Here is a 13862-nt window from a genome sequence, read left to right as displayed (position 1 = left end):
CTGTCCGTGTAAGTCTTCCTCCCACGCTGTGCTGTAATTCTCCGAGGGCAGGAACTGGCCCACATGTCTTTGCATTGCTCAAGGTTACCTAGAACAGTATTTCCTGCAGAAAAGATACTTAAATAAATATGTGTTGGTTAAGGCATAAACTTCAATACACTGCACTGGAAGGAACTCAGATCTGAGCTTTAAATCCAAGTACATTTGCAAGCTGCCTACTTAGAAACAAGGTCATCTTTAAAGACATTTCTAAATCATGGCTAATTGCAGTGATACTATTTATATACATAAATCAATGTATATAAAACACCCAATAAGTACCTGAAACATAGAGTTCCCTCAATAAATGTTAGTTCCCTTTCCGAAAGCACCCTACCTGAAACTGATGATACCGAATGTACCAGCATATAAGGCAAAGTTGGCCAATGTACTTCACACTGCAAAGCCCAGAGATCCTGGTCCCAGCGGCTCAACTCTTAGACAAAGTATGAAAGACCAGGTGATCTTTGGCTCTAAAGGGACCTGAAATGAAGTTTGGGAGACGGTGAGATGCTAACCACCTGGAAATCAGACTTATCTCAAGAATCACTTCCAACCCAAAGGTTTGACCTCAGAAGGGTGCTGGAGACAGCTATCACTTCGTCACTGCTGGAAGGTGAGTGTTCAACGCTGAGGCATCACTGGCCCACACGGCCCTGGTTTAACATCCCAGGGCTAGGGGTCTGGCCTGTTCTAAACCAAATGGGAGCGGAAAGGGGCCACTCTGTCGGGCCTGGACCAGCCGGCTCACGTGCCCTTTACATGTTGGCGAATTTCTTAACTGGCCATGAGGACAGCTACCCTGCAGGACACCCAGTTGAGTCCATGGCTGTTTATAACACAATGAATGCGTGCGACTTGGAATAAAAATGAAGCTCTGCATCTATGGGAAAGAGGGTATGTGCGTGTGTATGTCCTTTGAAGTATCATTAATGACTGAACAAGAACTCACAGCATATTCTTTCCAGAGCAGCTTCGAGACACTTTATAATCTGAGGGAAAAGGCAGAACCTCTGCTTCTCATATGCGGCAGCTGAGTTTTGTGCCCACCTGCTTTCTCCGACGGACCGGAATTAGCCTCCAGACTCTCCTGCCCACCAGTCAGGGGACTGTCCACAGGACTCACTGGCATCTCCTCGGGTGTTGACACTTGCTTTGCAGGTACGTGCGCACCTTGAACTGAGGGGGTAACTGTTCCTAAAGTCCTCACATGCTATGCCCGCCGCTCCGACCGTGACAGCTACGGTTCCCTTATTAGAGGTCAAGAAACCCAAGAACGGGAGAATAAACTAACAATTTATTAAGCATGGGTAGGGACCAAGGCTAGGCAGCCACAAGCAAAAATGAAGAGCTAAAAGTGTCGAAAAGGGCATTTGCCCATGTCCGTTCGAGGTCCCTCCTCTGGGAGTAACACTTCTTCCAGTGACACATGGGGCTCTCTGGCCCCTTTATTTGCAAGTCTTCCCAGTTTCCGACTGCTGTGAGCTCATCTGGAGCAGTTCTTGCAAGCTTCCTGCCCATTTATCCACCTTTTACAGATTACCTTTTCACCAAGGCTTGAGTGAAATGACATTTCCTAGGTCAAAGAGCTAGTTGGTGGCGGAGTTGGAATGCAGGACTATTGGGCCCCAAACCACCCTCTCGGGCCTGTTGCTCCGACCCTCCCTAAAGCACAGCCAACCTGAGACTCCACGGAGAGGGCTACAAGAGTGTGGGCAGGTCAAGATGATTGTGAACTTGCCTCGGATCCAGGGAGTCCGAATCCCCCCACAGTGGAGTTAGACTGCCCGAGGAGACCACTCTGGCCCCCCTGAGCAGGTGGATGGCCCGTCACCATGACAACACTCAGACTGCGCCTCCCCCTTCTCACGGCCACCCACCGCCTCCTGTGATCTTCACTTGGCTTACCTTCTAACATAGGTAACGAACGTGATCCCCGTCCCAACCGGTGAACACGAAGGCCGGCAAAGGTGGCACCTAAGCGAGGGGCCAGCCCTCTCCTCGTTGGGGAAGAGCCAACCAGACAATGAAAAGAGTCTCCACGTGACAATGCGCATTTACACAACGGTCATTAGGGAGGAACGTCGGTGCCAGATCCCAGACCTATCGGTCCTCATTCCCTTCTGAGGCCGGGCCTGCTGCGTGGTTTCATTTAATTGTGTATTTTTATCGTTTGATATCTGTAGCCAGATGCCTGTAGGCAGTTAATGCCCTTTTCCACCAGTTCAAGCAAGAAAATGTACCTGCCATGCAGTATTTGCTTCACTGGGCTGCTGACTTATTTTAAGAACTAGATCTTTCCCGTTACTGTATTTTTCACTCTGGGGTGTACGCGCTCCATCACCGACATTCATACCGTGCGTCCAGGGGAGAGCTCGCCTCTGCCGTGAGAGCGTAGCGCCACCTAGTGCCCGCGCTCTCCACTGCAGCCGAAGTCAATCACCGCGATAACCTTGACCGTTTCGTGCTCTTCGGGAGAATTTTTACACGCGTTCTTCCCTCCTCACGTAACAGAGCTGGCCTGGCAGTGTTCTGCTTATCTTCTCTTTAAGATAAATAAGTTAAGGCACAAGGCTCCGGCGAGAAAGCTGAGTAAATTTTCCACTTGCCAACTCGGTGTCATACTTTCCAAGTTTGGTGGCTGTCATTTATAAATGATGAGCTCATGAGAGAGGGGAGACCTCATCCAAGTCCCAGGTGCCCAGAACACAACCGTGGAGAAAGACAGCCCTCCCGTGGGACCTGATGCAATCGTCTTGGCGTTATTTAAGCCTTTCGTACCAGCATCCCCAAGCTCTAGGTGCAGGATTATCCTCACAGCACCTCTCAGGGGTCTAAACACCAGTGTCATTACCGCCAGCAGGTTACTACAGGGACTCATATGCCAAGAAGTAGAAAGTCCATCCTCCGTGGGGACTGAAAGTAGAGATGGAGCTGCTCACTGTCCCCTAAACTCGCCGTCCCCCCGCCTCCTCATCAGCGCAAGAACCAAGAACTGTCAAATAAATAAATAATCTTTAAAAAAAAGAAAGTAAATAAATAAATAAATAAATAAATAAATAAATAAATAAAGTAAAGTAAATTAAAAAAAAAAAAAAAGAACCAAGAACTGTCATCCTAATACCACCCAATAGCTCTGGCCTTCAAAATCCCAACTCTTTTCAGATACCTACAGCAGGGTTTTTTGGGGTTTTTTTAAGATTTTTTTTATTTATTTATTTGACAGAGAGAGAGATAGCGAGAGCAGGAACACAAGCAGGGGGGGTGGGAGAGGGAGAAGCAGGCTTCCCGCCGAGCAGGGAGCCCGATGTGGGGCTCGATCCCAGGACCCTGGGATCATGACCTGAGCCAAAGGCAGATGCTTAACGACTGAGCCACCCAGGTGACCTACAGCAGGGTTTTTTATCCTTGGTACCACTAGGTTAGACAACTCTGGGGGGAGGGGAGGGGAGGACCTGTCCTACACACTGGAAATGTTTATAGCATCTCTGACCAGTACCCACTAAATGTCAGTAGCATCCCTCTCCCCACCCATTATGACAATCAACCTATCTCTAGATGTTGCCCAGTGCTCCCTGGGGATGCAAAATCACCCTGCTTGAGAGTCACTGTTCTAGAAGGCAAGTACACCGGAATAACAATAATACTAATAACAACAACTGCTATGACTGCTACCACTTAAAAGGCACAAATTGTATGCTAACGGCCTTATGACAATATTCTATCTAATCTTTGCGGTCAAGAAACCAATCGGTGTTGACTCTCTAAGGAAATATTTACATTGCAGATAAGGAAACTGAAGCTCAGAGAGGTTAAGTAAAGTGGCCAAGGTCACACAGATGGTAGTGGAAGAGTTACCGTTTAAAACCAGGCTTTTGTGACTCCGAAACCTGAGCCTGTCACCATCTCCAGATCCTGGGACCACAGATCACAGATGTTTCCGGAACAGTCTCCATTCTCAACAGTCCTCCTAGAGTATGCTAACACTGTTCGAATACTAGGTCCGGATTCATATTTGCAGCCATAAATATTGTAGCTATTCTCTCTAGGAACACCAATCCTGAGTGTTGGTGCTGAGGAGATGTTGCTATAGGCTAATGGAGAGAGCCCTGGGTCTGAGTTCAGACCCTGGGGCCAATAACTGACTGTAAGGTCTTTATTTGGGGTCAATTATTTAAGCTCTCAAAGTCCCCATTTGTTCATCTACAAGACAAAAAGGATTGGTTCGATCAGGTTCTCAGCTGTGGCTACACACTGAAATCACGTGGAGAGCATTGAACAAGGAATGCCTAGGCCTCACCCCAAGCCAATTAAACCAGAATTTCTGGGGCTTGGGTAATGACATTTTTTTAAGCCCCAAGATAACTAATGTGCAGCCAGAATTGAGACCCATGGGGCTGGATGAACTCTAAGACTCTCAAGTTCTGTCTTTCTGCCTTTGGGCCCAACTCCCCTTAGGCTGGATGCTTTCTTTTCTCCCTTCCCACCAGGATCATAGGACATATAAGAGCTCTTTGGGGGAGTTTCCTGGTCTCATAAGACTGCCCCAAAAGCCTTGAACAATTTCCTGAGAGGCTCTCAGTGTCTCAACTGCCATCCAGTCCCTGAATTAACCATCTCCAGTATCATTCTGCCCACCAAAACTATGGACCCCCACCCCACTGTCCTGTGGTAGCTGGGGGTTGGAAACTCCTCCAAAGGACTGCAGGGGGCAGGGAAAATGACAGAAGACGCTGCGTCATCTGAAAGACTATCCTCTTCCTGGCCTCGTTGAGTGCTTGCCCTGTCTGACTTGAATAAGGTTAATTCTAATCCGCGGTCTTTCAAGAGGTGAGAGAATCTCCCCTTTCTGGGCATGACTCACCAACTCCTATGTCAGCTCCCAAAGGAGAGTGACAACGTCTCACTCAGCAGGTGCCCGAGAAGAGCTCTGGCTACAGAACAGGGGCTTTGGGCCCTCTGAGCCCCATGCTCTTCATCCCCTCCTCCACCTCCTGCCACCCAGCCTTCTGTGAGTGACCCTCTCACAACAGGGGGGTTTCACACACTACTTCTAGGTACAACTGGTAATAAAAGCAATGTGTATCCATGAAGTACTCCCCAGATGCCAAGTTCATCTATTTTCATCTACTTTCATCTATTTTTCCCAAGTACCCACATGAGAGGCTATTAATGTTCACATTATTTTTGTAATCATCATCATCATCATCACCATCATCATCATCCCGTTTTACATGTGAGGAAACCGAGCTGTCTGTATTCACTGTTCACTGTTCCCGTTCCCCCGCGGTGGTCTCTGTGATTGCACCAGTTATCCGAATGACGGTGGCTTCCCCGGTTGGCGCATGAGCTCTGCAAGGGCAGAGACCACCTCTGGGTTGGCTCACCACTGCCTCCCAAACGGGCGGAGACGCACCACAACTCCCATGCAGGAGGCTGGCCCCTGCGCACCCTTCCCCTTGCCCCAGGGAAGGGAGGGCTGCAAAGACGGCTGACAAGCAGCTTCCTGGGAAGTGGGCGGACTCAGGAGTGTGGGCCCTAAGGGACACAGAAAAGAGTCTTTAGGGAGGAGAAAGTGGACAGTGGGAACAAACGCCGCCAAAACACCAAGGTTCATCCACGCAGACCTGGGGGTGGGGGTGGGCGAGGTATAGAAGACAGAGGACAAGTGGAGTGGGTGGGAGGTGAGGAACGAGGGAACCCGTGCAGACAACTCATTGGAGTGGAGGGTTTTATGTCCTTTTCTTTCATCTGATACTTTCTGATGCTTTTCTTTCATCTGATGCTTTCCCAGGGCTCTCTCCATAAAGCTGATGGGAAGGGTCCTGTGCAGAGTGAGAGGCCGGATGTTTCAGGGATCAAGGGCAGAGCGGGGATGGCGGGGTTGCCGAAGAGCACAGAAGGGAGGGGAGGACGGCTTTCTCCGGGGCCAGGGAGAGCTCGTCCGTCGCAACCGGAGGGAAGGCAAGAAAGCGGACGGGGCCGCGCACGTCCAGGTGGGCAGTACCTGGAGGGGAGGCGGGGCCGCCCCGCTGACCGCCTTACAGCCGCGTCCACCCTGGGCAGCACCACCCTTCAGCCCCTCGGCACCCGCGAAGAACCCGAGCCTTGAGAGTACGGTGACTCCGGTGCCGCCAGCAGGGGGCAGAACTGGGCCAGGAACCAGGTCCCTCTGCCGCTCCTGCCCGAGCTCACCCCAGGGGCAGCCTGTCACCCTCTGCAATTCAGCGGAAGGTGGCCGGGACCCGGTGTCTCCGCGAGTCCCCGGATTCGAACTGACCCCAAAGCCCAAGATCTTTCCCCTGCCCGCCGGCCCCCTGCGTTTGATCTGGAAGGGAAGAGACGCAAGGCTGGCGGGGAGCCCACTAAACGGGACTTTGTCTGAGCTAGTAAATTCGTCCTGCAAACCAGGTATCTTGGTGGTGGGGTTAGGATGCATTTTCTTCATCCTTCTCTTCAGTCCTCACCCCACCAGACTCCTCCATCCCAGAACAACCTAAACACCACCGGTAGCCCCCGTCGTATTGCCAGGTGGCCGAGCACCTGACCCAATGCCATCTCTGCACGGCTGGTGCACATTATCTCCAGACTCAAAATTGCAGTCCTTCCATGGAGTCCACCCAAAAGCCCAGCAATCTAATTAAAAACCTACCCAAGAGAAGGCTACTTGGTGTGGGATAGGATCAATATCCAGGAGATGAATTTGTTACAATGATTTTAATAAGTGAGTGCATTCCATTGGGCCCGCAGAAGTCTGGCAGGCATTCACTACTGAGCTGCCCACCCACTTTCTGAGCTGTCTACCCTAAGACTTTTCCATCTAGGATGGTGAGAAGGGTTGTGTGTCCTCAGTTATTGTGGAGGATGGTACAGCCCCTCCCACCAAGGATCCAGGCAAATGGGAGGAGAGGGTCAGCTGGGACCAGAGCCCCTGACCCCAGCATCCCAGGTTTACTAAAGCCCTCCTGTCTGTGCCCTGGGTTCCTGCTGGCCTCCCCATTCAACTGGGGGAAAGGGGCTTGGCGGGGAGTGGGGTAGAAGAGCTCAGACGCCTGGGCCAGGTGGCCAGCTTCATGTAAATCTGTGTTGGGTTTATAAAGCAACAAGAACAGCATCCTGCTTCCTTCCCCCTCTCCTTCTTTAGCTTTGTTCTTCCCTCCCTCTGGGTTTCTGCTGGCCCTGGGGATCCTATCCCCCACCTTCCACCTCTAGCTGGGTTGTGGGTGGGTATAAGGAAGGACCAGATCAGAGGGAGGACCCTCCACCTTCTTCCCTCCTTCCCTGTCCTGACCCACCACCACCACCACCACCCCTGGGGTCTGCACTAAAGAGCCTACTTTATCTTGGACAAATTCAGAAAGCCGCTTTGCCCTCTGTTTTGGGTGGTGGGTTGGTTGGCTAGGTTACATACGTGTTTGCGCTTAGTTTGCTTTGTCTTTTGTTTTGTTTTTTAACTTTCTTTGACCAGCCTTCACAGTAGGAAACAAAAACCATGGGGAGTCTCAAACCCCACAACTGCAGTGTGCCTTCTGCCAACCATTGTACTACACGATGTGGCAAGCCCCTCCCCCTCCTGGGCCAATGCTTCCCTGTCTTCAAAATGAACCGGGGCTAGATGAGCTTGGAAGTCCCTCCTAGCCCTGGCACCCTCATACCCTCTGACCTTGAGTTTGACTTTGGGGACATAGATGGCCTCCTCCCAGGAGGAGAGGATGTGGGACAGTGATCCCAAGGAGAGGGAGAGAGAGGGTGGGAGCCCCTGCCCCAAGCCAATGGGAGGAGCTATCCCTCCTGCTTACTCCAGCCCTAGACTCATCTGGAGAGAATGAGGGCAGGGGTGAGCAAAGGAAACTGTCACCTTAAAACAAAAAGAACATAGAACAGCCAAGGGATGCTGCTGAGACTTCTATTTTCCATCTCATCCTCTCCCTCCACCCAAACTGGACCCTAGGATGCCTTCCCTCCCTATCATGTTTGTTTCTGGCACTTCACAATTTCCTAGCACTTTCAAGTTCATTGTTGGGTTGAATCCCCCAAACTGCTCTGAGATAGAGCCAAAATGATCACCTCCATTTCACAGGTGGTGAATGCGTACGTGGGCTATAAAGCCCCATCAGGAGGGATGGGGAGGAGGAGGGGGCATAAGATTTGGTGGAAAGGCCTCCCAGACTTTTTCTTCTAAGACCATGCTACACAAAAGCAGACTGAAGTCTTTATAGGATGTCCACCCTCCTTAGCTTTCCTTCACCTTGTCCTTTATCTTTATAGCCTTTATCCTACAGATCACAAGTTAGAACTGAGATAAGGAGAGGCTCTATTTTTCTATCACATCTCTCCTCCTGCTGAGACGTGCTGGGGATTCATCATTTGGTCTGGGGAAGAGGTGGGGGGAAAGCAAGTGAAAATCGCTGGTGCGGTCTGCTAACCAGAGGCAGACAGGGTCAAGGGAATGAAGGAGGCCTTGCTTCTGCCTTAACTGAAAGCCTGACTGCATTTGTTACTGAGAAATTGTGTCCCCTCAAAATTCTTGGGTGCAAGCCCTAGCCCCCAGTACCTCGGAGTGTGACCGATGTGAAGACAGAGTCTTCCCAGAGGTGATCAAGTTAAAGCGAGGTGGGCCCTAATCCAATAGGACTGGTGTCCTTATAAAGAGGGGGAATTTGAAATGACACGCACAGAGGGAAGAGGATGTTGAGAAACACAGGGAGAAGCCGGCCATCTACAAGTGCCAAGGAGAGAGGCTGGGGTGGGTCCTTCCCTCAGAGCCCTCCAAAAGGAAACAACCCTGCCCATGTCTTGAACTGGACTTGTAGCCTCCAGAACCATGAGACAATGCAAAGGGTGTAAACAAAATTCCAGCTTGGATGGAGAGGCAGTGGAAGTGGAATTGAGATGAGAAACCTTCTCCCCAAGCACCTCCCCGATTTCTCCTGGCTTACAGAATGAACACAGATGTCAGTCATTCCGCATTACTGAGCACCTACTGTGTGTTACACACAAAACCCTTAGGGCTCAAAGAGCTGACACTCTTAACAGGGAGAGACCAAAAAAAGACCAATAAAGCACATTAATAGGAAAGAAGGTTCACATAGTACGGGGTAAAAGGGACGGGGTAAGGACTACAGTGCATTCAAATAGAGGGTCAGGAAAGGTTCTGTTGAGCAAGTGAACGTGAGCAGACAGTGGTAGGAGGTAAGGGAGAGAGGCCCGCAGACCACTGGGCAGCATGACCTTCATTCTGTCCTTTCTGCGGGAATGGGTCATGCTGTGACCATAACTTCATTCCCTCAATAAACAGTTCTTTAAGCAAAAAAGAATGAGGCATAGTTCGTGATCCCAGACAGAGCGTTACTTATCCACCCTATCTCCAAAGTCTAGAGCAATGCAAGTACTCAATAAATACTGTTAAATCAATTAACTCATCCATAATCAATAACTTATTTAATGTATGAGAAGCAGAGACACCCCCTCATAACTTCCCAGTAAGTACTAAACTTGATACAATGTGTCCTATAAACAATGGCTCGGAGGCTTTTTTCACATGTAAAAGAACCACTCAGAATACGATCAGAACACGATTTCAGTTTTGCGTTTTCCCTTCCAGCCCCATCTGTACACATAACTTACGCAGGTAAGATTTAGTGTTTTGTAATCATAAACATAGGAGTTTGACATAAGGGGGCCTTTTTTAATGCTTGTCATATTGTAGGCATTTTTCTCTAACATTTCATAGTCTTTCCGATTATAACTGATAATGGATGCATGAGGTCAGCTTTCAGACTGCCAGCCAAAGCAATATTGCTTCCAATGTCCCTGAATTAAGACAAGCCAGGTAACGGGTAGGCTCCATAGCTCAGTGGTTAGAGCACTGGTCTTGTAAACCAGGGGTCGCGAGTTCGATCCTCGCTGGGGCCTCTTGCTCGCTCGCCTCTGCCTTTTTTTTCTTCTTTAATTCCTCCCTTCACGGAACAGAAATTCCAAAATAGAAAAGCGATTTCTGAAAACGCTAGTTCTGGCAGGAGTAAAAATTACTCCTCCTGAAATGCAAATGATGGGCGTCCTTCTAGTGAGTTAGAGGTGACCCGGAAGAGAAAATCCTGGACCGACACAAAGAGCAGGAAAAAGAAGGAAAGCCGTCCTCGGCGACCCCAGCGCTACCGGGACGTGGGACGCGGTCCTCGACAAAGGAGACGCAGGGCTCGTTTTCAACGCCCTGCAAGTCGAGCCCCAAGCCCGCAGTAGGAGAAGCTCGGGGGCGTCGGCGGCGGGTTCCCGGGGCGGCGGGCGGGGCGGGCCTAGGGCGCTGCCGGGGGGCGGGGCCGGCGCTGCGCCTGCAGTGACGCCGCGCGGCCGGCGGGCGGCGCTGTCGCGCCGGCTCCCACTCGCCTCCCGGGAGGCCGGCGAGCGCGCGTCCCGCCGCCCGCCCTGCCCGGGCCCGAGCGCGGCCAGCGTGGCGGGGGCGGAAGCCGCGCGGTGGCCGCCACGTGGCAGCCGCGCCCCCGCGCCCAGCCCCGCTCGGAGCGCCTGCCCCTGCAGAGGGAGGAGGAGCGGCTCCCGAAAGTAAACAGCCCCCGGCTGCTGGGAAGCCAGTGTGTGCAGCCGCTCCCCTTCCTCCGTGGTTCCCTGGATTCCAGAACGCCCGGGACTGCCGCCACCAGTCTTTTTCAGACTAGGCGGATTTTCCCCACCCTGGATTTCTTTTCCCGTATTTCAGGGCCAGGGGCTGATAGCGGGCTATCTGCAAAGTAGCCGCTAGCCTCCGCGCCACTGAGGGTCTGAAATGGGGCTAATCTGGGTTGGGCTGTGTGCAAGAGTTACAACACATCGGATCTAGAAAATACAGTACCAAAAAGAGAACGTAAACTCTCCCCCATTAGTAATTTTTAATTGACCACGTGCTGAAATAGTGTTGTAGATACAGTGGATTAAATAAAATATGTAGTTACATTAATCTTACCTATTTTTTTAATGTGGCTACTGGAAAACTTAACATCACATCCATGGCTCCCCTTTGCAACACTCCTATTTCCGTGGGATAGTGTAGCTTTAGAGAGCCTGAGTCCTGTGACCTTGAGTTCAAGTTAATTCTTAACCTGTGCTCACATCAAGTAAACCGGTGGGCAGTCTCCTTCATGCGTGGGTTTCCCAGAGTCAGTACTGTATTTGCAGATAAGTATGGCATTGGTTGAAGTGAAATTAAGTATCTTCCCAACATAATCTTAAATTCCACAGGAGAAGGCAAGGTCTTCCTTCCTTACCTTTTTCTTTCTCTTTTGCTTTCTTTCTTCCTTTCTCTCTCTTTTCTTTTTTCTTTCTTTCTTTTAATTCTGCTCTGAGTATAGCTGACAGTTGCATTCACGTGTACAACATAGTGATTCACCTTCTCTATGCTGTGCTCAGCACAAGTGTATCTACCACCTGTCACCATACAACCCTATTACAACATCATTGACTATATTCCCTAAGCTGTGTCTTTTAGTCCCGTCATTTATTCAATAACTGGAAACCCGTACCTCCCACCCATCTTCACCCATTTTGCCCCTGCCCCCTCCCCCCCTTCTGGCCACCACCACTTTGTTCTCTGTATTTATAGGTCTGATTCTGCTTTTTGTTTATTCATTTGTTTTTTAGATCCCACATCTGAGTGAAATCATATGGTATTTGTCTTAAGAGAATGTATTTCTTAAGCTGAGTTAGCTTTGGGAAGGATGGAACTGTCAGACGTTCTATCTTGGCTTGTAAGATGCTGGCTCTGGAAACACACACTCCTACTTTTGTTGGTTACTAGCCCTTCTGTGGTCAGGATAGCTGCTGCTAGGGATGCTGTGGAGGTGAAATGCTCAGAGTGCCCCGACGAAATAGGCCCCACTGGTGCAAAAACAAGATCCATAGTGATCACAGAAGGGTCAGCACTTCACGGACCCTGAATGCCTTTTTGCAAAACCATTTCGGATCCTCAAATAACGTAATACCGAGACTGCTTGCTTTGAGTTACTTGGTCATCAAGTAACAGAGTTAGTAGGAAAAAGATGCCTTTGAAGCATCCCAGTTCTCTCCCTCTGGCAGGACCTGTTCCTTGCAGCCCCTCCCCTAGCCCTCTCCCCCAGCAGGCCTCTAAAAAGAGCAAGCACAAGCGTGTGCGCCTTTTTCTGGACTTCTCAACACCTTCGCCTCTGAGGAAGCCAAAAACATCTAGGCTATGACCTAAATGATTGTTCTTTCAGTACTGGCCCCTTCGTGACAGCTCACGGGCCTTGCCAGCCAATTTCCAGAAAAGAAAGCCACTTTGCCAGAGGGGAATACGCCGCCTCTCCCCCCCCCCCCCCCCCCCGCCCCAGCTTCCTGGCATTTCAGGGAGACCTGTTCATTTCCCTTCCCTAGACCCGCCACCCTCCTATTCAAAACCTGTGTGCGGAAGCCTAGAACCTGAAGGACACGGTCCTTTGATGCACGAATTCTGAGCACCTTCCCCCCAGGGCTCAAAACACTTCCAGGCCAGACCCTATTTGTGCCACATGTCTTAGAAGAAAGATTGTACAGGGGGCGCCTGGGTGGCTCAGTCGGTTAAGCGGCTGCCTTTGGCTCAGGTCATGATCCCAGGGTTCTGGGATCAAGCCCCACATTGGGGTCTTTCCTCAGCTAGGAGCCTGCTTCTCCCTCTCCCACTGTTTGCCACTCCACCTGCTTGTGCTCTCCCTCTCTCTATCTCTATCAAATAAATAAAATCTTAAAAAAAAAAACAAAGGAAGATTGTACAGAAAAAAATGAGACAAGTGAGTTCAAATACTTGTTCAAGAGGTCAGTCCAATCTCTCCAAACTGACCTGGATGTCCAGCCATCTTTTGACAATGGATCCAGGGTAGAATTCCTCCCGCCTTTATGTTGGTGTCTTCATCTGAGAAGACGCTACAAGTGTAAAAGATCAGGGCTGGTTCGATCCTGAAGTTCATGCCTATCCTAGAGAGTGTTCATACGCCTTACAAAGGTAGGCAAAAAGTAAAGAAAAACAAAAGCCATGAGATAGGGCAAAGGAAGCAGCTAAAAAATTTATCTAAAAATGATCTGCAGACAATGATGACTAGTGTTTTTTGCAGCACTCTTAAAGGCAGAACAAGAGAAAAGAATCAAAAAGAGGCCTGATGTATTTAGGTTAAGTTAGGTTAGCCTGCAAATGAAGATTGCTAAAGAAAAAAACAGAATCTGCTTCTTCGGAAAACTAAAAAAAAAATCTGTGCAGGGTTTGGCCACCGTATGGAAAGCAGGGATCACATGACCTCTGAAGGTCCTCAACAACCCTGGCATTTCATGTTTTTGTTCTTAAACCAAATTGCCTACACCATTCTGGATGATTTGCAGGATTTGGAGAACTTCCTAAAGACGGGGATCACTTCCTCTCTTAGCTCTTTTATTCCTCAAATACCTGGTTAAAAGCCACCGACCCTCACCGAGGGCCCTGCAGGGGGGCAGGTGCACGGGACATCGACGGGGGCGTTGGTTCAAGTCCAGCTGTCCCCTCCCTGCTGCAGTCTAGGGCGTGAAGACTCATTTGCCTTCTCTTCAACAGAGGTTACTTGGCAACACATATAAGCAGCAAGGTTGTGAGGTTGCAGGTAATTTATACAATCTTGGCACATAAGAAGTACTCAAAATGTAGTTACGTCCATTATGCTACTGGCCAAGGCAAGGTAGTGGGCACTGGAGTTACAGACCAGGACCTGCCCCTAGTCAGTGAGCTACAGCCTGGGGCAAAGGAGAGAACCATTTTTAGAGGGGCTTGCCTGGAAACATGTCCCTATGGGCCTCCTCCTGGACCTGGGATGAGG

The 13862-nt window shown here is 50.1% G+C and overlaps 1 non-coding gene across 1 annotated transcript; it reads left to right on the top strand.

Annotated features, from left to right (window-relative positions):
* The first annotated feature begins 9881 nt into the window (after nt 1–9881).
* On the top strand, nt 9882–9954 carry TRNAT-UGU (transfer RNA threonine (anticodon UGU)). The gene has a single exon. It is a non-coding gene; the product is annotated as a tRNA-Thr (tRNA).
* Nucleotides 9955–13862: the final 3908 nt, after the last annotated feature.

This window comes from Mirounga angustirostris, unplaced genomic scaffold (genome assembly GCF_029215605.1).
Source record: "Mirounga angustirostris isolate CCGP_5_RB_7025 unplaced genomic scaffold, mMirAng1.0.hap1 SCAF_6, whole genome shotgun sequence".
Lineage (NCBI taxonomy): Eukaryota > Metazoa > Chordata > Mammalia > Carnivora > Phocidae > Mirounga > Mirounga angustirostris.
Note: the sequence above shows the minus strand (reverse complement) of the source record. Positions and strands in the feature narration are given on the sequence as shown.